Source organism: Lissotriton vulgaris, chromosome 6 (assembly GCF_964263255.1).
Source record: "Lissotriton vulgaris chromosome 6, aLisVul1.2, whole genome shotgun sequence".
NCBI classification, from domain to species: domain Eukaryota; kingdom Metazoa; phylum Chordata; class Amphibia; order Caudata; family Salamandridae; genus Lissotriton; species Lissotriton vulgaris.
In genome coordinates, this window is record NC_141694.1 from 458863279 (window position 1) to 458888139 (window position 24861).

Sequence of the window (24861 nt, forward strand, 5' to 3'; positions counted from 1 at the left end):
TGAGGTCAAGGCCCCAATATTTATACTAAAAATCCCTTTGTTCTCTCAGGCAGGGAGTGTCTGTTCTACGTCCAAATCAGTTCTCTCCGCTCTGGCCCAGTTTCCTGGCAGGAGGTGGAGACAGCATTGTTCATGGCAGACCAGGCCCATTATGGTGCAGGGAAATCTCCTTCCCCTACTTTAAATACAGCCCAGGTCTATTCAGCACAGTCCTGCATCGTCCAGGAAAGAGAAAGCACATCCCAGCTACTGTCAATCCAAAGCTAGCCAGTTATTCCACAAACACAGCAGAGGCACAAAGGATGGCTAAGCAAGAAAATACCTACATTTTAAAAGTTGTATTTTCAAACACAGAACATAAAAATCATCTTTACTAAAAGATGTATTTTTACACTCTGAGTAAAGGCATACTAAGTTCAATTTTCCGATCTCGCCCAAATGGGAAGTTCTGCTTATAAGATGTTATAAGTAAAACTCCCATTCTTCCCTATGGGACAGATAGCCTTGCAGTGGTGAAAAACGAAATAGAGTGTAATTTACCACTAGAAAATGTCACACACACTGATATGTGTCATATCTTTAACATACACAGCATCCTTCCACAGATGTAACTTGGCCCACCTTAGGAGTGACTTATTTGTAAGAAAAGGGAAGTTTTGGGCCTGGCAAATTGGTGTATTTACCAGGTCAACAGGGCAGTTCCAAACTGCGTACAGACCCTGCAGTGGCAGGTCTGGGATACCTTTTCAGGGCTACTCATGTGGGGGCGGCACAATCAATTTACAACAGCAGCATTTGCACTGTAACACTGAAAAGCAGTGGGAAAGTGCAAGAAGACGCTAAACCAGCAAAAACAGCATAAAAACTGGGAGGTCGGAAATCAAAAAGACAGGGGAAACATGCCAAAATTTGCCAGGTCTAACACATGTATAGAGGCAATGTTTGTGAAACTAATGTTCCCCCAAAATAGGTTTACTGAATGTTCTCTCCTGTTAAGAGAATTATGTCTGTTAGTGCTAACTGGTTGGCCCAAAAATGTTGTTTAAGATTTCTGTTCAGAATGTCCTGACAGTGATTAGGGATATAGGTGCTTCAAATTAAGGAAGCTGAATTCAGATTTTCGTGTCAGTTTTCTGCCAAGGTCTATGGATTTTTAATACTTGAATGACTCTCACATTCCAGATGGAATCCACCGATGTTTAGGAAACATTTAAATGAGAATCAGTGGCAGATAATATTGGATGAGGTGGTAGGACAGAGGGGCGGGTGGAGGCGGTTAAAAACGCACCTACCATTTCCGCCGGCTGCATTTCTCGTCCACTCTTTGGCTCTTCCTGACTTCAGTCCCGAAGAAGCTGCAGGAAGCATATGGGCACACAAACTCCCCTGAGCCAATCACAATGCTGCATTGCTGCGTTGTGATTGAACTGAGTGCCATGGATCAGTGCTTAGATTGGGACAGGGAGTCTTTGCATATTCCGTACCAGGCATTCAAAGATGACACTCACACTTTCCACAGTAATGGAAAGAATTGCTGAATTTGCATCATCAGACATTAGATTCCACAAGGAGTTCACACTGCGTTTTTGGGAAAAATGTGACTATTTATAGTGCATAGACTTTTTTAAATTGGAAGATTTGTCAAAATTGATCAATCTCTGTGTGGTTCATTCATTTCAAAGCACTTGAGATAAACACTTTAGAGAACTTGACATGACTCAATAAGAATCTGATACCAATTTATAAAAATCAAGTGCATTAGTATCTTAACTTAGACACCAAAATGAACATGATCAGATATATATAACTAAAGTTATGGATTTAAGAAGGAAACATAAATCACAGCAATTCAGTACTGGAGATCTTTTGAATTGTGGTCAATACGAAAATGTGGTGGTGACAATCGGTCACTTGCATGTCGAGTTGAGTGAGGCAGGTTCCAGGACTAATCCTCGAAAGTCCTTTCAATTTTACCTGGCCCATGTATACCAGATGCATAGTTAAGCAAGCAAACAGGGGTTTGATTCATTTAAGGTAATCAGAGGCTGGAATCAAGTAAAAATATAGCAAAAAGGCAGTTGCCTCTGACACCATGAATTATACAATCAATTTGACCCAATGTCCTATTTTATTGACATTGTAAGCAGTTTAAATTTTTGCATTTTCTTCAAAAAACTTTTTCAATATTGCACAATAGGGTGATAGCACATTTGTTTAGATCATCTCCATTAGTAGAATACATTCAACAAAAAACAATAATTAAACTAAATTCTTTACGACATTTCATTACATTACATAAAGACAAAAAACGACAATTTACAACATTAAAGAAAAACTCTGATCTTGATGTTATTATTGTTAAAACATACAAAAAGTGGGCTTGCAAATTTGTTATTTTGCCAAATTCGCTAGAACAGTCCTACTCTCTTTCAATAAATAAACTATTCTTCGAGGTATGATTATTTCCAACAAAGAAACAGTGAATTTTGTCCTGTATGAGGTCGGAGAAGTCTTTTGAGGCTTTTTTGGCCGTTATTGTGAGATACGTCTCTCACTGTATGTCCTATTAGTATATTAGATCATAAGGCATCTAGTTCTCCTGGCCTGGGTAGTAAGCCTACGCGTTTCGACCTTCTTTCAAATAACAGGATGTGAGTTAGGAAAGGTCTTCATCAGGGCTCATGGTAGTATTTTGTAGGACATCATGCTATACCTGTGGGGTTATAAGGGGCATGTTTTAGTTGGGGGATCAGAAGTCTTATGTACACTTGTGTTTAATAAATATTAGGGATCACGTACCCTTTATGGTAGAACGGTGGTTGTTCTCGTACTTTATCCTTCGTGTCTTTACATTGCTTCAACCGCTGAAACAACCAGCAAAGTGATGCTTTCTTCTGGGGGTAGGCTCTTGTTTGGGAGTCTTTACCGGGAGGTTTCTGGAAGACAACATGGGGGCGGGACAAGGATAGGCATTCTAGTTAGTTTGTTGTTATGTGGCTCATGTTTAAATTATCTTGCTCTATGGGGAAGTGGGGGTGAGGGTTTCCATTCTTGGGTGAGTCTGTAGCCCCGGGGGGCAGTGTCTCTGCATAGTTGTTTGACCCGTGTGCGGGGCGAGACGTCATACTGGGTGCGCCTCCCCGTACTCGGTCCTTTATAAATCACGGCATATTCCAAAGTTTGTAGCTCGTACCTTTTTGTCTTTATCTTGCCGCCTTGTGTCTGTATTTCATTTGAGCAGTTCACGGTGCGTTGTCTCTTCGTGGCGACTTTCCTCCTATGCCGGGTTCGTCAGTAACCTGGGTTTCACAGGGATGCCTTCCATTGGTTATTTTATGGCTTGTCTTTACTTTTCTCCTTTCCGATAGGTTGCGCTGGCCCAAGATTTGAAAGCAGCTTGCTTATTGGATGTGAGGCGGGTTACCATGACGCGTTGTGCTTTCTATGGGTCCGGGGTTATCGGGACTGAGTTGCTCTCACGAGCATGTGGATGTCACAAACACCATTACTAGTCATGGGGACAGATTGTCCTGTGTATCATCTGTAGTTCTTGAAAAAGTTGTCCTGGCTGCCCTGGTGCTGACCAAGATCGACCGGAGAGCTGCTTTTACTGCTCACACAGTGCTGAGGAAGAGCAGGGTGCACAATATTGACAACCACACTACTGTTGATGTTGGATGAAGGTTTTGCGGGGTGCCCTCTAGCTGAAAGGGTTTCTTGCTGGGCTGGCAACCAACAAACCTTGCAATAAGCATAGCAGATAGCTAATCCGACATCCAGTGGTCTTGGGGAATACAACAGCTGCCTGAAACTTTGTAGAAGGCAGGACAACAGTTTCCACAACTCACTAGGCCATTTGGACCTGGGCAATCTCTTGGGGGGCATAAAGGCCAGCTATCCTTTGGATCAAGAATGTTGTTTTACTTGCAGTTCACAGTGGACTATTGGAGAAACTACTGACCTTTAGCCTAGCATGGGTCTCGTTCATATAGTTCCAGGAGTGGTGCCACAGGTACAGAGTATCACTCGTTTGGTTTGTGCAAGTCCTATGGTCAAGGACATGGTCTCTTTGCCTCTTTGATATAGGTTCGATCAGAACTAAGGTTCTCGTGTAAGTGGTTGGTTCTGTAAATCTCATTTTTAGGGGAGTTAGGGGTGTATGAGTAGTTATCCAAAGGACTGTTTGTCCCTGAAGCTAGTCTGCCCCAGGGGTGATTATTAGTAGGGGTATGTAGGCCCTTACCACTAGCAATTAATCAATCAACCTAAGGATCTCAAGGCACTGGAGGGGGGGGGGGGGCTACTGATCCGTCAAAGGCACTGTGATTCAGCAGTGGAAGAGCCAGGTCTTAAGGTCCTTCCTGAATTGGCGCAGTGACCATGATTGCCTGAGATGGAGATACAGGGTGTTCCAAGTCTTTGCTTCAAGGTAGGAGAAGGATCTTTCCCAAGCCCTGGTCTTGCAGATATGTGGGATAGCAGTCAGAGCCAGATGGGTGGAGCAGAGGTCTCTGGTGGGTGCTTGGAATGCGAGGCAGTGGTTGAGGTATGCAGGTCCTGCATCATGGAGGGCTTTGTAGGCAAGTGTGAGGAACTTTAAGGTGATTCTTTTGTTGACAAGGAGCTACTGGAGGTCTCTCAGGGTACTGCTGATATTGCAGCTGTGTGGAATAGTGAGGATCAGTCTGGCAGAGGAGTTCTGCATGTTCTGCAGTTTCTTGAGGAGTTTCTGGGTGAGACCTCTGTAGAGTACATTGCCGCAGTTGAATCTGCTGCTGGTGAGTGTGTGGTTGACCATTTTTCTGGACTCGTGGAGATCCACTTGAAGATCTTTGGGAGCAGACGTGGTATGTGGAAGCAGGATGATGAGACAACGTTGATCTGGAGGTTCATGTTGAGCAAGGAGTCCAAGATGATGCAGAGATTTTGTGCGTGGTCTCCAAGGTCTCTGGGCCACAAGGTGTCATCCCAGGTGGAGCGGGTGGAGCCAGGGTCAAGGACTTCGGTCTTCTCAAAGTTTAGCTTGAGGCAGCTGTATTTCATCCAGGTGGCAACAACCTTCATCCCGACATGGAAGTTGTCCTTGGATACTATGTGTTCCTTGGTGAGAGAGAGGATCTGCTGTGTGTTGTCAACATAGGAGATAATGCTGAGTATGTGGATCTGCAACTGATCTCTGTTGGTTCAGAGCGGAACAGTGGTAGTCTGACTCTCCGTGTTCAGCCAGTGAGGAAGGAGTGGATCCATTAATGTCTTTGTCGTGAATGCCAGTGTTGTCGAGTCTTGAGCATTGGGTATGGTGGGAGACGTTGTCGAAGCCAGCCGAGAGGGCCTCGAGGATGAGGGCTACAGTTTCGCCTTGGTTCAGGAGGGTGCAGATGTCGACTGTGGTTTGGGAGAGGTCAGGATGTGGTTCGCTTGGATGAACTCAGAGAGTTGGGTGTTGATGGCCTTCTCGATTATGATGGCCACCAAGACAATATGATTGCCAGACAAGATCCCAATAAATGAATCCCTTTCTCAACCTGTGGTAGCTGGTAATGAGCAGACAGGCTTAACTTAGGAGACAGGTGTGTAAAGCATTCAAAATCACCAATACATTAAGTAAGTAAGACACAACACAAAATACAAATCCAACGCCAATTTATAACAATAGGAAATATTTGTATCTTTAAAATGACAACAAAGCAACACAAATTCAATGTAGGAAACCGGAGATATGAATTTTTAAAGTAAAAACATTTTCTAGTACCTAAAAACCAAAAGCGCCAAATCAGAACATCTGGTGGTGCTTGACCAGGAAAAAGTCAATGTTCGAGGTCAACCGTGATAGAGCCTTGGCAGTGTACACTAAGCGCGAGGCCATGGTCAAAATTTCACCTTTTCAATGAGAAACTTTTCTGGACGATTTACTTTCAATGTCAATTGGGCTTCTCCAGCAGGCAGGATTTGCAGTGGCTTCATTGATTGGTTCAGCGGGAGTCTTGAGCTCCGGAGCTGTCAGTGGGATGAACCTGACATCCAAACCACGTCGCGATTTGATGTAGTTGGCTTGACTCTCGACGTCAGGTCAATCATCTTATAGAGCCTTTTCTCAAACATAAATCCAAGGTTCCAGAGTCTTTGAGTTGCTCCTCGGACCTTAGTACTACAGTTCCTACAATACATCTTGCCAAATCCTTTATAGTCCAGATGAATGTGGTCAGCTGGGTTCTTCTAGCTGGAAATCATGCAGGTGAAGCTCTTTTAAACTGTTGGTTTCAGGAAGTTCACTCCTTCTCTTTTTGAAACAAGACAAAATCTTAATATGCTGCAGATGTAGTCATTCAGTGTATACTCCTCAAGGTGGAGACAAGGGTTCCAGCAGGGCAGTCCTTCTTTGTCTTGTAGGTTCATCCAGGGGATCTGAGTTACTATTCAGCTCTCCCATATTTATCCAGTGTTCTGGGGCGACAAGCAGAGGCGGGGGGGCATATCTTAATCAGGGTGTACAGGGTGCCACCCAAAATTATGACACCTTCCTCCAAAGTGTGCCAAATTCTTGTCCCACAAAGCACTGTACTTTCAAATTCAGGATGGAGAAACTTTCTATTTGGAGTTAAGATCTGATATAACTTAACCCTCCCTCGCCCGACCTTCTGCAAATTCCATTCCTGAGAGTCCTATCTGGCCGGGAGGTACAGGAAGAGGGGGCAGGCTTGGCTTGCATTTGTTCTGTCCTGCTCTCTTTGAAGACACATTTGTTTACCCAGCCCCCTTCCTGGCCTCTTCTCTGAAGATCTCCCCCACCAGATATCCTTTGTCTTTTTGCTGGCCACTTAACACTTCATTAGAGCAATAAGGAGACACTGCTAGAAGGCTGGATTTTGGCTCACAGAAAAGAACGGTCTATAACTTAGTTTCTGTATTAGTTATGATAAGTTCCACAGTGGCAAGTTGTTGGATGTATCATTAATAATCTTTTAAGTACTTGAAATATAACTTTAGTGCACTCCTGTCAATAGTGTTCCCATTTTAGCCTATAGAACTAAAATTCTGCTATAGAGAAACATTTAAATTGTAGTTTTTCCCTCACCAGGACATATAAAATATCTTTTATCTTTACATGGCACTCTACCTTGGAGGCACCTAGGGTAGACCTTAGTGGTGACATGTAAAATGGAGGTAGTTTAATACTTTGGAAGTACTGTTAAATACATAGTCAAATCTGCATATAATTTCAAATTAAAAGCAGCTTGCAAAGGAGACTTTTAAAATGCCAGCAGGCAACACAGTAGTACACTCGTAAATACATTAAATCTGATGGGCCCTACTTTGCATTAGGGACTTACTGGTGGGTTATCAGTAACAATTGTAAATACACCTAATTACCATATAACCCTTTTCAGAGCCCTGGCCCTGGGCAGGGATAGCTGAGTACCTGTCAGAAAATGGGGGTGCAAACTCAACCCAAATGTATCAGAGTGATTTACATGAGCACCAGTTGGGTTACAGACAGACACATTAATTTTGTTAGACACGGGGACATTATGTGATTTGCCAAGATTCCCAGGATGTTGAGCGGCCCTGTCAGACACAAACCTTGTTGCCAATCTTGTGGTCGACCGCTTTATTTACCCTGAACCCACTATTTCTTAAAAATTGCAGAAGCCTTCCTTTGCTGTACAGACCAGGCAGACCACTTGAGAGCTTTACTAGCCTTCTGGGCATGTACACCTCCTGCATGACTATTGTATGGTAGCAGATCTGCCTGGGGCAGGGGGAGGGCTGTTTCCTTCTTTGGGAGGCATCTCAGATGCATATCAAAGACAGTGTAGCTTTTAAAGCTTACTGCCTTAATGTTCCACTTCAATAGCCACCCTAGAGGGAGGAGGTGTGACCTCTTTTGTGATCAGGCCTTTGTTTTTGACTCCTGAGATTGTTCACACTACCTAGCAGGAGTGCAGAATCTTGTCTTGGTGGCAGCCTGAACGGGCTGTCAACCAGAGCACCGAGGCAACCAGGTGCACAATCTCCGAAGTAGTCACATGGGTGCATATCACTTAGCCATAAACATAAGATTCATGTCAGAGTTGAGAAGACATGGCATTTGGTATCAAGCATGAAATATTTAGGTGGTACCATAATGGAGCTAGCTACCCCTGGTTTTCCAGGGTGCCACCCCATGTTATCCTATGGGCCACCTACCGCTAAGTGTGCACTTTAATGGAAAAGGCCACTAAAAGGATATATAAGCGTGCACTTACATACACACACCTTCGATATAAGACACCCTCCCTCCTTGGATCAGGAGGCCTTGATTAGGGGTGAGTCGGTTATAAAAAAATATGCAGTGAATTGACTTTCCTACACATGGTGGGGGCAAAGTCGGAATGGAGCAGTTTACATTGTTTCTACAGTCTGCAATGGAAAGCCTGCTGTTAGTACTTCACTTGGGTCATTCGGGGTGGCACAAACAGTGCTGGAAGCCATTGGGACCCCTTTACCGCCCATGCCCTGGGTACCACTGGTACAATATAGAGGGTAAAGTCCTTGCTGATTGGGGTTACCAATTTACGCAAAACAGTTTTAGGGACACAGCACTGGCACTGGGGGCTTGTTAGCAGCTTTCTGTTCACTGTCAGAGAGAAAAAACAGCATTTAGTACTCCAAATGGGGACAACAAGTGGAGGGACATCTGCAAAAGCCCTGTTTTCTTACAATATCCTTGAATATTTGCTGATAAAATAACCTATCTTCAATTGTGGATTAGCAAGTCTGTGAGTATAATGGAGTACTGAACTGTACATGCTGTTCTGAGAGGTTCTACATATCAAACATACCTACAGTGAGAGCCCCATAAACCACTGGCCGGTTCATGCGCAGTTTGGGTAGTTTACATGGTTCCTCTGGATGTCTTTTGCCAAAGAAGAGCCAAAGAACCTCCACAATAAATAGGTTCACACTTGTAAAGAGGACTAATAGGAAGGATAATACAGGCATTATCTTCCAGATCAAGTAACTTAACGCATTTATATTTAGACGTGTAATGCAGACAAAAAGAGCTGCTTCCTTTTATATGTTTTCATGTTCTCAATTTCTGAAATGTAATGAACAAATCCACAGAAAAATATGTGAGAACAGAAATCCTGAATAAATGTACTATAGCACACATTTTCCTATTGTGACTCTTGTTTAATTAAGGATACATATAATATACATATTATGGAGAATAAGAACGAAGGTTTTCATATTGTGAAAACTAAAAAAGTATCCATTCCACGTTTTGATATTTTATTCCTAAGGAAATGTATTTATATGCATGGTCATGCTACAAAATGACTATCATTACCGCTGTCACAGGCCTTGGCTGCAGAAAGCGCATGACTAATGCAAAGCTATCAGCACGGCAAAGCAATACATTAACGCACAGTTTCTCCAACTGACCATAGAAGCAATTTCCACTGATCCCACTGCCATAAAGCTGCCTGCAATTATTATGTGCCCAATAACAATGTAAAACATTTCTCTTTTGCAATCAGACTTCAATTAGAATCATGTCTCAAAGGCAAGGTTACAAGTAAGCCACAAAAATGTCTCTCTAAATGTCATATTTTTAAAAATGTTTCATTAGATCTGCTGGTTGTGCGTCGACATTAATAAAACAATATTTTCACAATTGCATTTTGAAATAAGGCTTCTCAGTGTCTTATTTGAATTTGGAGAATATTATAGTGAGTGAAAAACTTTTTTAAATTAGGATATTATAAAAATCAATCTATCTATCTATCTATCTATCTATCTATCTATCTATCTATCTATCTATCTATCTATCTATCTATCTATCTATCTATCTATCTATCTATCTATCTATCTATCTATCTATCTATCTATCTATCCATCCATCCATCCATCTATCTATTTATCTATCTATCTATCTATCTATCTATCTATCTATCTATCTATCCATCCATCCATCCATCTGTCTGTCTGTCTATGAAAATATTTAAATAAAAGAAAACAGCTTCGGTGGGAAGAATAATAAGGTACTGACTCAGCAGAAAGAAAGGTTGAACAATGTCTTTTCACATCCCTTGCAAATTTTGTGAAAGAAACATTCCATTCAGGGATATTAAGTTTACAATCCATAATAGGACCAACTAAAACAGATTATGGATGGAAATTCCTAAGTAGCGAATAATGGGGGCATATTACCAACAACTAGCGATAATTATCGCTATGTTGGCTTAGCGGCAATATTTTTATCGCCGAGCTGCGGCGATTTTTATAGCTTAGGAACCTTGCTATTATCAAGGTTTATCTCCTAAGCGATAAAAATCGGCCAAAATACATGAATATCGCTGAAAAGTCAGCGATATTTATGCATTACCGAGCTAATGCTCTTAGCTATGCTATCCACCTACCATTGGATAACATGGCTAAGAACTGCTCTGGGCAGGTGTTAGCTTTGGAGATAATCGCGCTTAGAGCGAATATCTCCAAAAGTTGGTAATAGGAGATAGCGATGTTAGCGACTGTTTCCAGTCGCTAACATCTTGGCACGCCCACTTTGCATGTCATTAGTGATAAATATCACTGACGTGCAAAGCGGGGCCCAAGATGGTCGCTATCTCCTACTAGCTGTTGTTAACTGGTGTTAGCGACAGCTAGGTAATAGGGAGATCATTTCATCTCCGCTTTCTTGGCTTTTAAAGCCAAAAAAGCGGAGATAAACACCCTTGATAATATGCCCCAATGTTTTTCATTATTTACTTAGCACTTTTATGTTTTAAGAACTTTCAGGAAGTCTGGACTGTAAGAGTGTTTGTAGAGAAAATAATTGAATAATTTCCTAATTCAACACCTTTATGTAATTAATTCCTTTATTTGCTTAGTTTTGGTAGAAAAATATTTTGCCTTCTATATTTATGCTTGGGTTATGCTATAATGAAGCTAGTGTAGAATGTGTCATCTTGTTTACAAAGTTGGTGTCTACATATTGAATGGCTTGTAAAGTTCCAAGATTCACTGTATACCTTGTTTTGCAAATAAGGCAGTTTAGTATGTGTGATTGGTGGTACTAATTGTTTTGGGAAGTCTTACTTGTTTAGAGGGATTCTGGGGTTTTTAGAAGACCATATGAAAGTTTAGGTCAGATCTTCAATCTTATCGAAAGTTATGTCTGATTGGGGGTTAGGGGATATGACTATGAGTAAGTTTATGAGTGGGAAAATCTCCATTTATATAATTTCTATGCATTTTATAGACAAGCTAGTTAAAAGGTATTCAATTATATATATATGATATTGTTTTCATCATATTTAATGGTGTCATTTAAATTGCGTTCACACCTTAACCTTCGATATTTCATTCTGTTTTTTACAAAGTTGAGGCCATCATTATTTATTATGTATTTATTATAAAATATTGTTTAGAGGAAGTATTTTGTTTTGATCTTTATTAAGCATATATCCTGAAACTTTGGAAAAACTCTCTGTGGTGTTAAGGATGACTGAGATAGCACTTTTCAGCCCTTTCTAATAATCTGAGCACATTGTCATCATATGCTCCTATTCTTCGTGTTCCAGATTTGAATAATATTCTGATAGCTATAAGGAGTGCTTTTATTATGAATAGAAACAAAGGACGGAAAGTGGGCTGCTTTGTCTCGTACCTTAGACGCTAAAGTTTCTTGAAAGACTGCCATTTCTGTTGACTCTGACAGCAGATACCCCATGACCCTATATTGGGAAAGAGGGATTCGGTGGGCACACTGCATGACAATATCTTACTGATCTATATAAAATGACAAAGATAATGTCTACCCTCGACGAGTCGGGTCTCTTAACAAACCTTCATCTGTCTTGCTTCTCTTCTGAGAAAAGAACCATGCTTAAAGCTGATCAGATAAGAGAAGAGATGCTTGTGTCCCTAAACACCAAAAGTCAGCTAAAATGGCTGGTGGGGATGGCCTGCCTGAACAATTGTATCATAAGTCTTCAGACCAAATAGTGGACAAACTATTAGAGGTGTATAATGAGGCCATGAAAGTGGTAACCCTCTGTGACACTATGTGAGAAGCAATAGTGGTACTAGTTCCCAAGCCAGGTAAAACAATTGACGAAATGAAGTCATATATACCTCTCTCAATGCTTAACGTAGATACTAAAATACTAAGTTGCCTGCTAGCCTCCCAAATGCTTCGGTGCCTTACCTTACCTTCCTTACCTGCCTCTGCGCTAATACATGAGGACTCACGTCTGAGCATACCCTGCCACACTTATGGCGGCCAAAAGCGGTACAAAAGAGGGTGGTAATGGATGGAGCATCTGAACCAATCAAACACTCACACCCAGTCAAAAGATCTAGGTTTAATCCATCATCGTTCTTTAGCCCACTCTGCCACCCCAGTTCAGACATGGCTATATGCAAATCAGTCTGACCCTGTGTCTCATGGGAACAGTCCTGCCCGAACTGCCAAGCCATGCCTTCCCTGGACCGGAAACAAGCTTCCGAGGACCGGTTTCTTGCATTCCAGCCGTCTTCAGCCCGGCTTGCTTGAATCCAGTGGCAAAGTGTGGCAGGGTATGCTCAGACGTGAGTCCCTTGCTCACTTTGCCACTGGATTCAAGCAAGCCGGGCTGAAGACGGCTGGAATGCCAGAAACCGGTGCTCAGAAGCTTGTTTCCGGTCCAGGGAGGGCTTGGCTTTGCAGTTCGGGCTGGACTGTTCCCATGAGGCACAGGGTCAGACTGATTTGCATATAGCCATGTCCGAACTGGGGTGGCAGAATGGGCTAAAGAACGGTGATGGATTAAACCCAGATTTTTTGACTGGGTGTGAGAGTTTGATTGGTTCAGATGCTCCGTCCATTACCACCCCCTTTTGTACAGCTTTTGGCCACCATAAATGTGGCAGGGTATATTCAGACGTGAGTCCCTTGCTCACATTGCCACTGGATTCGAGCAAGCCGGGCTGAAGACGGCTGGAATGCCAGAAACCGGTCCTCGGAAGCTTGTTTCCGGTCTAGGGAAGGCATGGCTTGGCAGTTCGGGCTGGACTGTTCCCATGAGGCACAGGGTCAGACTGATTTGCCAATAGCCATCTCTGAACTATGGTGGCAGAGTGGGCTAAAGAACGGTGATGGATTAAACCCAGATTTTTTGACTGGGTGTGAGAGTTTGATTTGTTCAGATGCTCCGTCCATTACCACAGCCTTTTGTACAGCTTTTGGCCACCATATGTGTGGCAGGGTATGCGCAGATGTGAGTCCCTTGCTCACTTTGCCACTGGCTTCAAGCAAGCCGGGCTGAAGACGGCTGGAATGCCAGAAACCGGTCCTCGGAAGCTTGTTTACGGTCCAGGGAAGACATGGCTTGGCAGGTCGGGCTGGACTGTTCCCATGAGGCACAGGGTCAGACTGAGTTGCATATAGGCATGTCTGAAGTGGGGTGGCAGAGTGGGCTAAAGAACGTGATGGATTAAACCCAGATCTTTTGACTGGGTGTGAGTGTTTGATTGATTCAGATGCTTTGTCCATCACCACCCCCTTTTGTACTGCATGGAAACATGTCATGTTTGGTGTCAAACACTTTGGAATTCTACCCCCCACCAGTTCTGGCAGCGGGGGTAGAATTCCAGCCTTATAGAAGGAGAGACATGTACATACCGGTCTGCCAGGAAATAGTTTAAAAGAGCCCTGGCATCACAAAATGGATGCTGCAGCCACAGACACAAGTCTGGCCTCCTGCTGTTGACTGAAACCTCCGGCCGGTGAGGCCTGAACAATAGCTTACCTGTCACAGGGAGGTGTAACCACCTCCCAGACAGGCTTTAGTGTATTGGGGCAGGGTGGGTGCACTCTGAGAGTGCTTTGAAGTCTGCACTAGGGGCTCATTTGGTGTACCTTTGCATAACCCAGTTCAAACTGGTTGCAGGGGCTACCAGCCCCTGCTCTGGCGTGTAACTGGACAAAGGAAATGGGTGTAGCCACCCCGCTTTCCAAACCATCCCATAGGTGGGTCTCCAGAGTATGCCCAATCCCTTCCTTTGGTATAACAAAGGAACCCCTGACTAGAGGACTTTAGATTACACCTGGACGAAACTCTGCTACAGAAATCCTAGAACTTCGATGCTCTACTAAAGACTAGAGGATGGAAGAATCTCCCTTGGGTTCAAGGAGTGACTCCCCTGCTTGGTAGGCACCAACAAAGCATTTGCCAGTCTGCATCTCCGAAGCTACCGAAGGACTCCAAAGTACTTGCAGCCCAGGAAGGGGATTTCCAGACTTTGGGGAGGCCGACCCGAGTCGCCGGCAAAGCTGAGACCCGCAGCCTCATGAGTGACGTGGAAATGGAACTCCTAGACACAGTGCACATTTGCAAGTGCATTAACTTCTCGAAAGCTCTTGAAATTGTGCTTTGGGTTACTTGTAGCCCAATTCCCGAGCAGCATCTGCACTGAAGATTGTGGGCCTACAATCCACAAGTGTTCCATGAGCCTGCTTCTTGCATTTACGCTTGAGGCTCCATCGCGATCCCTGGTCCGTTGACTGGTGGGTCACTACGAAGGCAACTCTGATTTAAATTGGGCTTCCCTGATTGCTCCAGATGCACCCTGACACCCCACCATGTGGTGAGTCCCTCAGACTTTTGCTGGTTCACACCGAAGCATTTCTTTACTTTCTGTGTGGGTTGCCAAGGCTTCCAGGCACCGACACCGTACCACTCGACATCCTTTGTGGGACAGCTCGATTCCAGATCCTGGTTGTTATCAATGACCCCTGTTCCTCGTGGCTGAAGAGTCAATCTTCACCTCTTTCACCTGAAATCACCCGACATTGATGAGCATTCGACTATCGATCCCCTGGTCACTGGAAAGTGACCCAGACTCCTTACCCTCTGCTGTCAGCTTCTTCTCATCTTTTATCCAGGCTTCGATCCACCTGGACACTTTCCTCTTCGACGGCAGCAGCACTTTGCAGCAGATCGCCATTAGAAACGACGACGATTCCCAACACCAAAAGACACCTATGCACCCGGCTTCCCTGGGTGAGGTAATTCGGGTACTCCGGTGCTCCGTGGGTGTTGGCTCTAGAACCCCTTAAGTTTAAAAGGGTTTGCTCAAAGTCCCCTCCTAAGTGTCCTTTATCTTTAAATTCCCAACTGTGACTTTCCCCATAGAGGCTAACGGTGTCCCGCGGATGTGTTCTCACACTGCACGCCTCCTCCGTGGGTCCCCTGTGTCACTACCTTGGGTGGTTCCTTGTGGGCCCAGCGATTCTACAGGCTCTAGGCCTTGTGTCTAGTCAAGTTGTGGTTCTTATACCATTTTCTTAATATATGGTTTGGTACGCTGTTATGGCCGGATTTTCCGCTTAGATGAGATCAGCCCCCAGGGGCCTCTTATAACCCAGCCAAAACGTACTCACCTTCCCTCCTTAGAATATACTCACAATGGGTAGATATACAGAAATATATACAAATCACACCTAAGGATGGGGAATAACAATACACATGCATAGATTTTCTACAATATCTTATTCACATCAGTTGGTCTCGCGGCCGCCCCGACCCAGACCGGTCTACCCTAGGGCAGATATTGCGCACAATCCGGTGCGACTACACATGGGCCTGCAGAACCCAATGCTCCCGTTTCCAAACGACCAACAATCCTGTCGATCTCCACGCTAGTTCGACCCCCTAGCGCTCTCACTTATTCAAGCCACAATCCTGTGGGTATCAGCACTGGTAGTCCTCCCCAGTGTTCTCACTAACGCCGTATATCAACGACGACCACATTCCTATGAACAGTTATCGGGACAAAGTCTCAGTTACCTACCCGGGGTAAAACTATAATAATAATAATAACTTTGAATACTGTTTCCAAATTATGCAGTGTACCTCCTATTCTTGGCATCAAAGGTCCACTCACTTCCTCTTTGTTCGATCACCATTTTCCTGATCGGGATTTCACATCCGCTCACATAAACAATTCCTGACTAGAAGATGCATTTACCGAGATTGAACAAGAACACGAGGCACACGATAATTCTATAAGAATTAGGATATTTATTGACAATAAACACAAATCACAGTACTATGCAACATAACTTCTGCAAAGAAAAGGTAAAGATTAAAGTGGGAAAAGGACGGAGGTCACCTGGTTAATATGAAGTCTGGACTCGGCAGTCATCTAAGTTCCCTTCTCGTCTCTGTGTCCTGGCTCGCCTTGCAGTCACACCCCAGCCGTCACAAGTACACGTCTGCACCGCTAGGCTCAACCTTGTCTGCTCCCCTTCAGGGCACCGGAACCTTGCTGGTTATTAGCTACCGTCTCTCTCTCTCTCTGTAGCAGTGCGCTCCGCGCTAATTCTCCTTCAGTCTTTCTCAGAGAGTTTCGATCTTAAATCTTTCTCGGACTTCAAAGATGGCGACTGTCCGCCATAAGATGATTAATGGCAGAGATGCTAACGGCTAGATGCCGCCTACGAACTAACTGACAAACTGACTAACACCTTCGCTAATATCAAAGCCCGTTCCTTCATGGAAATTCACGGCCAGTAACCTGCCGCCCACCAAATTCTTGTACCTCCCCGTACCAAGGACACTTTCCCAGCCGGCCGGCCTGAAGTTGTGTCTTCGGAGTGGAGAAAAATACATTCCTTCGATAAGGGTCAGCCTGAACCGGTTCTCTCCAAGCGAACAACAGCTTGAAACTAAAACATTACACCTCACCTAGAAAGCCTTCTCGAGCTACCGGGTAGAAAGCAAAATGGAGTCTGTCTCGTTTAAGGCCTACGGAGCAAGCAATATGCATAGCTCCATGGAAAATAGCCCAGCATGTTAGCAAATGAGCAAATCATAACTAATACTTATATATCTATCCCCTAACTTAAATTCATAAGCCTTACTTTAAGGAAAAATGGCACGAAAATGCCCTAATATATGTAAGACAGGGTCCCTGTCTATAGTCCTAATCCCTATGCTATGGGGGTGATAGGCTGGAGTCACTCTCCATCATTCTCCTTCTCCAAAGAGCCCGCACAAAGGCAGCCATTACATTACACCCCTTGACTCCAGTCTATTAACCACCAACTAAATGGAGCGAACATCAGTAGAAGAATAATATGAAACAAAACTAACTGATCTACGACCCTGACTAAGTCTAAAAAATTGGAGCAGGGAAGGGATGCATTGAATAAAGTAACAAATAGCTATCAGGACACAAATAGCGACAATAACCCCCCCTAAAATCTGTCATAAGGAATGCATGTCAGGGAGCCAGTTAAAAAGCCAGTCAAAGAAACCCTGATCTATATGTTGTCTAATTTCTGCAGTCAAGTCGTGGAGTTTGTTAATATGGGATTGGATAGCTTTAGAATGGTCAGACAAATTAAAACAGCATAGACCTTCAAAATCAGAACATTCATGTCCATGTTTTAACAAGAGATAATCAATGGCGGCCCTGTTCTGCAAAATAGCTCGACGTTCACCTTGGGCGTCTAACAAAAGATCAGATAAGACAGTAGAAGTATGGTTAATGGACTTAACCATCCAGCAGGCCATTTTGCCGATTGTTTTGGCATTATAAACGGCCAATGCAGGCACTCCAATAATAGAAAAAGCTAAACCAAGGTACTCTGATCTAGAATAGAGATGAACAGAGGAATCACAATCTTCATGCAATGACATAGAATCACGTACAATACGGGAATGTGAAGTAGGATGTGAGGAAAACATTAGCAAACTCAATCTAGTGATGGCACATGGGCCACCAGAAATATTCGCAGGAATATAGGGCCAAGATGAATTCCCACAGGAAAAGAGCCATCCAGCGGGCAATAGCATTGAACGATAATGGCTAGTGGCTACTAATAAACGTTTACAGGTCATATTATTCTTAACTGAAAGACATGAATTCGGAAGTCTCTTTGAACATAACAAACGTTGATGAGCTGAAAAGGAAGTAGCGGCTTGGAGCTTCAGCTTCAAGCACTCAGTAATAGCTTTAGGGTCACAAGTCATTATGAAACATAGGTCTCCAGGGGTAATATTAAAAGTAGTAATGCGGGAATGAATAGGGACATCAAGGTCTGGAAGAGCAGTACATGAGGGACAGAATTCATGGGCCGCGAAATCACCCAGAATAACATTAAGTCGGGCATTAGATATATTAAAAATATGACGTAAAGTTTCAGTGGATGCAGGGACAGCAACCAAACAGGTCGCTAAAATGTCAGTGACGGACTTCATGGGGGTAAGGCAGAAATGTGGAGAGTTCGTCACTCGCTTTGCGAGTGTAATCCAAAAGTTAGTCGACGTCGCCCACGCAGACCGCGGGGCTCGTATCATCCCATCAACCGGCGTCGGTAGATCCTCTCCTCTCCCGGCGTAACAGGCCAAAAGGAGTCCAGCGCCGACACATCCTGCAGCAGCAATCCAAAGAATGATCTGGAAGAATACAAACACAGACCTTAATCATTCTCGTAAGTAACATTTATCAGCTGGGACAGCTTCCCAGCCATCTTTCCCTGGCTTCATCACCAAAACGGTGTTGTCATGACCGGTCGCAATAACATCAGCCTGTTCAGGAAGATTTTTAGGCGATTGCACCCATATCTTAGCTCCAGGAAGATCAGACGATCCGAAGCCTTTTTGTCCTCGCACAGTTAGCAACGTTGGGGCAGAGCCTTTTTTGATCTCACCACTGAAGACAGGCATAATCAATAACTGAGCAACACGGTCAGACTTTTTGATGAACAAATCCGTCTCACTGCTATTAAGCAGGAGAACCTTAATCTCTCCCTGATAATCACTGTCAATTACTCCTCCGAGCACTTGAACACCTTTCAGGGCCAGGCCAGATCTAGGGGCAATTAATCCAAAGCTACCGGCAGGTATACAGACACCAATGCCAGTTTCAACAATGATTCGATCTTTTCCTGGGAATTTAGCATCATTTAAAGCATGCAGGTCGAGGCCTGCGGAACCTGGGGTTGCTCTACACGGAGCCAAAGCACCGGGGGTAATTTCCCAATACATGACAGTATTCGATATAGAATTTGGTTTCGCATCAACATTAGGAGGAAACAAACGCATTAAAGGAGATTCAGCATGGAACAAAGGGCGATTATTGAGAATCAGTAAAGCTTGAAGTAGGACATCTCTCCACTGGCTGTAACGGTCATCAGTCAACTTGCGCAACTGTTCTTTCAACAAGCCATTCATTCTCTCAATCAGTCCTGAAGCCTGTGGATAGTATGGAACATGAAACACCCAATCAATATTATTTTCCGTACAGAATTCCTGCACCAATCTTCCACGAAAGTGGGATGCATTATCTGATTGAATCTGGAATGGGACACCATAATACAGAATAATTAGCTCCAGGGTTTTAATTGTATTTACTTGGGTAGCGTTCTTGCAAGGGAAAGCGACCAAAAGGCCACTATAAGTATCAACCACTGTGCAAATATATTGACAATTTCTGCTCATAGGGAGCGGACCAATGTAATCAATCTGCCAAATTTGGGCGGGCAATTTACCTCGATGTAAGTGACCTCGAACAATCTGAGGCACCTCTTTTTTCCTAGAATGCTGACAAATGGGACAATGTAGAATGACATCTTTTATTAAAGAAAAGGGAATATGAATTCCTCTATCGGCAGCCCACCTGCTAGTGGCTTTCTCTCCAAAATGTCCTGCTTTTTGATGGGCCCACTTCGCCAATCCCGCCAAATCAGAATCCTGCATGTCCACCACTGCCTCAGAAATTTTAGACTGTTCATCTGCAATATTATGGAAAAATTTGTCAAGGGAGTCAATTGGAGTATGAGCATCCACGTGAAAGATTGTTACAGTACTCTGCGGGAGCAATTCCCAAATTTCTTGCCACAGTTCTCTGCCCCATAACTCTTTTGAATGCAATTCCCAATTATGAGAATGCCATGTTGGCAACCACACCGCTAGTCCATTCGCAGTGGACCAAGAATCAGTGAAAATATGACATGTACCTGGTAGTTCCTGTTTCAAAACTTGGTAAACCGCATAGAGTTCAGCATATTGGCTACTCCTACCATCTCCAGTTGTGCTCAACAATTTCTGTGTAATCGGATTATAAGAAACAGCTTTCCAATGTCTCTTGTCACCAATGAATTTCGCAGAACCATCCGTAAACCACACATGTTTTCTATCCTCCGCGGACAGATCATCAAATGATTTACCCCACTTCACGGGAGACTCCTGCACTACGGGAACCGAACACTCACTTTCAATCTCATTGGAGGGCGCCTGCGCCACTCGCTCATGTAAAATCGCCACACCTTTCGGACCCACACGTGCCCTGTCCTGAATGTACCATTTCCATTTAATCACACTAGCCTCCTGAGCATGTCCAATTCGATGGGACTTTGGTGAACTCAAAACCCACTGCATTATGGGAATTTCAGGCCTTAAAATCACAGCATGGCCTAAGGTCAATTGCTCGGTATCCACCAGAGCCCAATAACAAGCAAGCAACTGTTTTTCAAAAGGTGAGTAGCGCTCACCAGCCTCAGGTAACTTTTTGGTCCAAAAACCTAATGGCACTTTTTGTCTGCCCTGCTTTTGCCACAAACTCCAATTGGCATACAGGCCTTCCACGGACACATTCAAATCCACATCACCTTCACTCACAGGCCACAAATCCAAAGCATACTGAATAGCTTCTTTAGCCAAATTAAAAGCAGTCTGTTGAGGTTCACCCCATTCAAACGCATTCTTTTTACGAGTGACTCGATACAGTGGAGCTAAGATTTGACTCAAATGGGGAATATGCTGACGCCAAAATCCAAACAAACCAATAAAGCATTGAGCTTCTTTCCTGTTTCTGGGAACAGCAAAGTCAAGTATTTTTCGTTTAACCTGTGGAATCACTTCTCTGTGACCCTCATGCCAATTAATTCCTAAAAATTTCACAGCTTGGGATGGAGTTTGTAATTTGTCAGGATTAATTTCCCAGCCTTTCGCTCGCAAACAGTCAATGATCTGATCTAAATGGGACTGCACCTGGTCTTGCGTTTCACCTTGAATCAAAATGTCGTCAATATAATGACAAACCTGAACTTGTGGATTCGTGGGCACTTCAGACAAATGTTCCGCCACCAGCCGGTGACAGATCGTAGGACTATGTACATAGCCTTGAGGAAGACTCCGGAACGTCATTTGACGTCCATTCCATGTGAAACTGAATTGTTCCTGACATTCGGGGGCAATCGGAATTGAAACGAATGCATTAGGAATATCAATGGAAGCATACCACGTACCTGGATGCTTTTGAATTCTCTGAATCAGTGTGACAATGTCAGGCACCGCAACAGTCAATTTAGGTGTATTTTTATTCAATTCTCGATAATCAACAGTCATGCGCCAAGAGTTGTCACTTTTGCGCACGGGCCAAACGGGATTATTCCAAGCAGATGTGACCGGAGTAATGACTCCAGCGTCAACCAAATCCTGAATAGTAGCAGAAATTTCCTCATGACCACCTGGGATACGATATTGCTTTTGCGAAATCACTTTCGTGGCTAAAGGTATTTTAATAGGTGGCATGCGTAAGCGGCCAACCCGTACGGGTCTGGTCGAAATGTACTGTCGTGTACCAAATTGATAGCATCCATCATCCAAATGCAATGTCATACCTTTTAAAATGTCAATTCCAATATTGTATTCCAAAAGTGGGACAACCAACACAGAGTATTCTCTACGAGGAATCCTACCAATTTTAATTTCGAGAGCAGTTTGAACTGCGGGTGTCTCTTTACCACCCAAACCAGTAATCGTAAAAGACTGTCCATGAAATTTTTTCGACTTACCATGAATTAAAGTGGCCTCCGCCCCAGTATCAACCAATGCTCGGGCCCTTTGGATATTACGATGTTTCCAAAAAATCTCAATATCTACATAGGGTCTGTTATCTCTGTGAGCCCACCTGTGTACCGGAGCTTGACCTATTTCCTAGTCAGTTTTCCCGCGTTCTGCGAGCCAAGACAGATCAGGGTAAATGCTCTCAGATTTCTTTGGTACCAAAACTTCTTGTTCATATCCATCTCCAGTACGAAATGGATTAGTATCACGTTCAAAAAATTGAGAATTACGGTCAGAGAGTCTGTTACGATCCTCTCTCTTTCTCATGTCAGGGGAATAACTCCTTTCATCTTTACGTCTGTTGGAAACATAATCATCTCTTCCCCTATCACGGTCATCCTCTCTCCCCCTCCCATCACTACGACGAGGGGATCCATCACGTTCATAACGCCGATCATCACGGCGATCAGAATTCACACGTCGCTTCTCATCACCACTGTCATCCGACCCACGGTCATACTCATTCTTTCGCACACGACGGGCACCTTCCTTTCGATCCAAACCACGCTTACGAAACATGTCCCATAAGTGATTGTTAGGCTCACCGTCAATGTCCTCCCTTTTGACACCATCAGCAACGAGAGCAAGAAACATGTCACGTCTAGAGAACTTATAGTCACCACCAGTACGACCCTCAGGTCGAGATTGTCGTTCAGGTTTAAACCATTCACCCAGCTCACTAAGCTGACGAACAGACTCAAGCACAGCAGACAAAGGGTTGCCAGTTTGATTAATCAATAGAGTCATCATGACCTGCTTGTAAGCAACAGGAGAAGAACGGATAATGCGATTGCGCACAGAAGATGTTAAAAGACCATCCAACAACCTATCGGCAGTACTAAGAAAGATAGCCGTTTTCATGACTTCCTCCTTCAAACGTTGCGACGCATCGCGCAAAGTGTACCACGGTTTCTCATCAGTGGGCCAATCAGATTCAGTTGGATATTTATGATTACAGCCGTCAGACGCCAACTGGAGCAAAGTAATTTGACCAGCACCATTATAATTTTGAAAATGATCCTGAATTGTAGAATCCGAACTTAAAGAGCAAAATCGTAAGCAATCAACAGCATCAAGCATAATACCGGCAGCGCCAAGTTCATACAGACGCACCATCCAGGTAAGCAAGGCCTCACCAGGCCGTTGTCGAAATCGTTGTAAAATGTCACTAACCTCCTGCTGAGTAAAATCTTCAATACAATCTAAAGCTATACCACCCGGGTTACCAGGGGCTTGTTGTAATTTTCGTCGAAAAACAGGGTGAGCAGAAACTTCAGGAAGAGCTTCCGAGGAAGCCCGCGTCTTAGATTTAGAAGCACAATCAGTGCAAGCCACGTCATCCGAACGGGAAGAACGAGCACGGTCGGTGTCGGGACCCATATCAGTACACGAAGCAGATTTACAATCACGTCCGGAGCGAGAAGACTCGCGCTTGTCACCCTCCTCAGCCGAGGAGTCAGAAGTATGAGAATCCCAGATATTACCGTCCCACTCATCGGGGTTCCAATCCATTCCAGCTTTCGCTACAACCATACGCACTTTGCGTGTAGATACACGACCACAACAATGTTTATACTTATATCGTGCAATACGGACCGCAGCTCTTTCGGCAATGGTCTGATATGTCTCAAGTTTGTCGGCAAGCAATTTATTTTGACAACGCAACAGAGTATGTGCATTTTGCAATTCAACACACTGACCTTCCATATCTTTAAACCGCTTCTGTAACTGAACAAACTTCTCATGCAATATTCTGTATGCATTAAGAACAATCCACCCTCTGCGTCCTAAAATAGGAAGCTCATCACCCTTCACTACTGGCGCTTTCTGTAAGCACAATACCACATCGGCAGGCTCCGCCTGCTCCAAGCATGAAGACCAATTTTCACTCAAACCAGTAGAATAAGCCCACTCACGGGCCAAAGCCTCATAAGGCGTAGATTCCCAGCCGGGAATCTGAATCGGCAGTTTAAAAACCGACGATGATTTTTTCGCAAACATATTAACACCAAAAATTTATATACACAAATTATAAACAAAATTCAATACTTCTAAGCCGAGCGCAGACCAACAAGATAAAATCAACACAATGCACACAGGCTTCGTAAACAGTTCGTGACGCCAGATGTTATGGCCGGATTTTCCGCTTAGATGAGATCAGCCCCCAGGGGCCTCTTATAACCCAGCCAAAACGTACTCACCTTCCCTCCTTAGAATATACTCACAATGGGTAGATATACAGAAATATATACAAATCACACCTAAGGATGGGGAATAACAATACACATGCATAGATTTTCTACAATATCTTATTCACATCAGTTGGTCTCGCGGCCGCCTCGACCCAGACCGGTCTACCCTAGGGCAGATATTGCGCACAATCCGGTGCGACTACACATGGGCCTGCAGAACCCAATGCTCCCGTTTCCAAACGACCAACAATCCTGTCGATCTCCACGCTAGTTCGACCCCCTAGCGCTCTCACTTATTCAAGCCACAATCCTGTGGGTATCAGCACTGGTAGTCCTCCCCAGTGTTCTCACTAACGCTGTATATCAACGACGACCACATTCCTATGAACAGTTATCGGGACAAAGTCTCAGTTACCTACCCGGGGTAAAACTATAATAATAATAATAACTTTGAATACTGTTTCCAAATTATGCAGTGTACCTCCTATTCTTGGCATCAAAGGTCCACTCACTTCCTCTTTGTTCGATCACCATTTACCTGATCGGGATTTCACATCCGCTCACATAAACAATTCCTGACTAGAAGATGCATTTACCGAGATTGAACAAGAACACGAGGCACACGATAATTCTATAAGAATTAGGATATTTATTGACAATAAACACAAATCACAGTACTATGCAACATAACTTCTGCAAAGAAAAGGTAAAGATTAAAGTGGGAAAAGGACGGAGGTCACCTGGTTAATATGAAGTCTGGACTCGGCAGTCATCTAAGTTCCCTT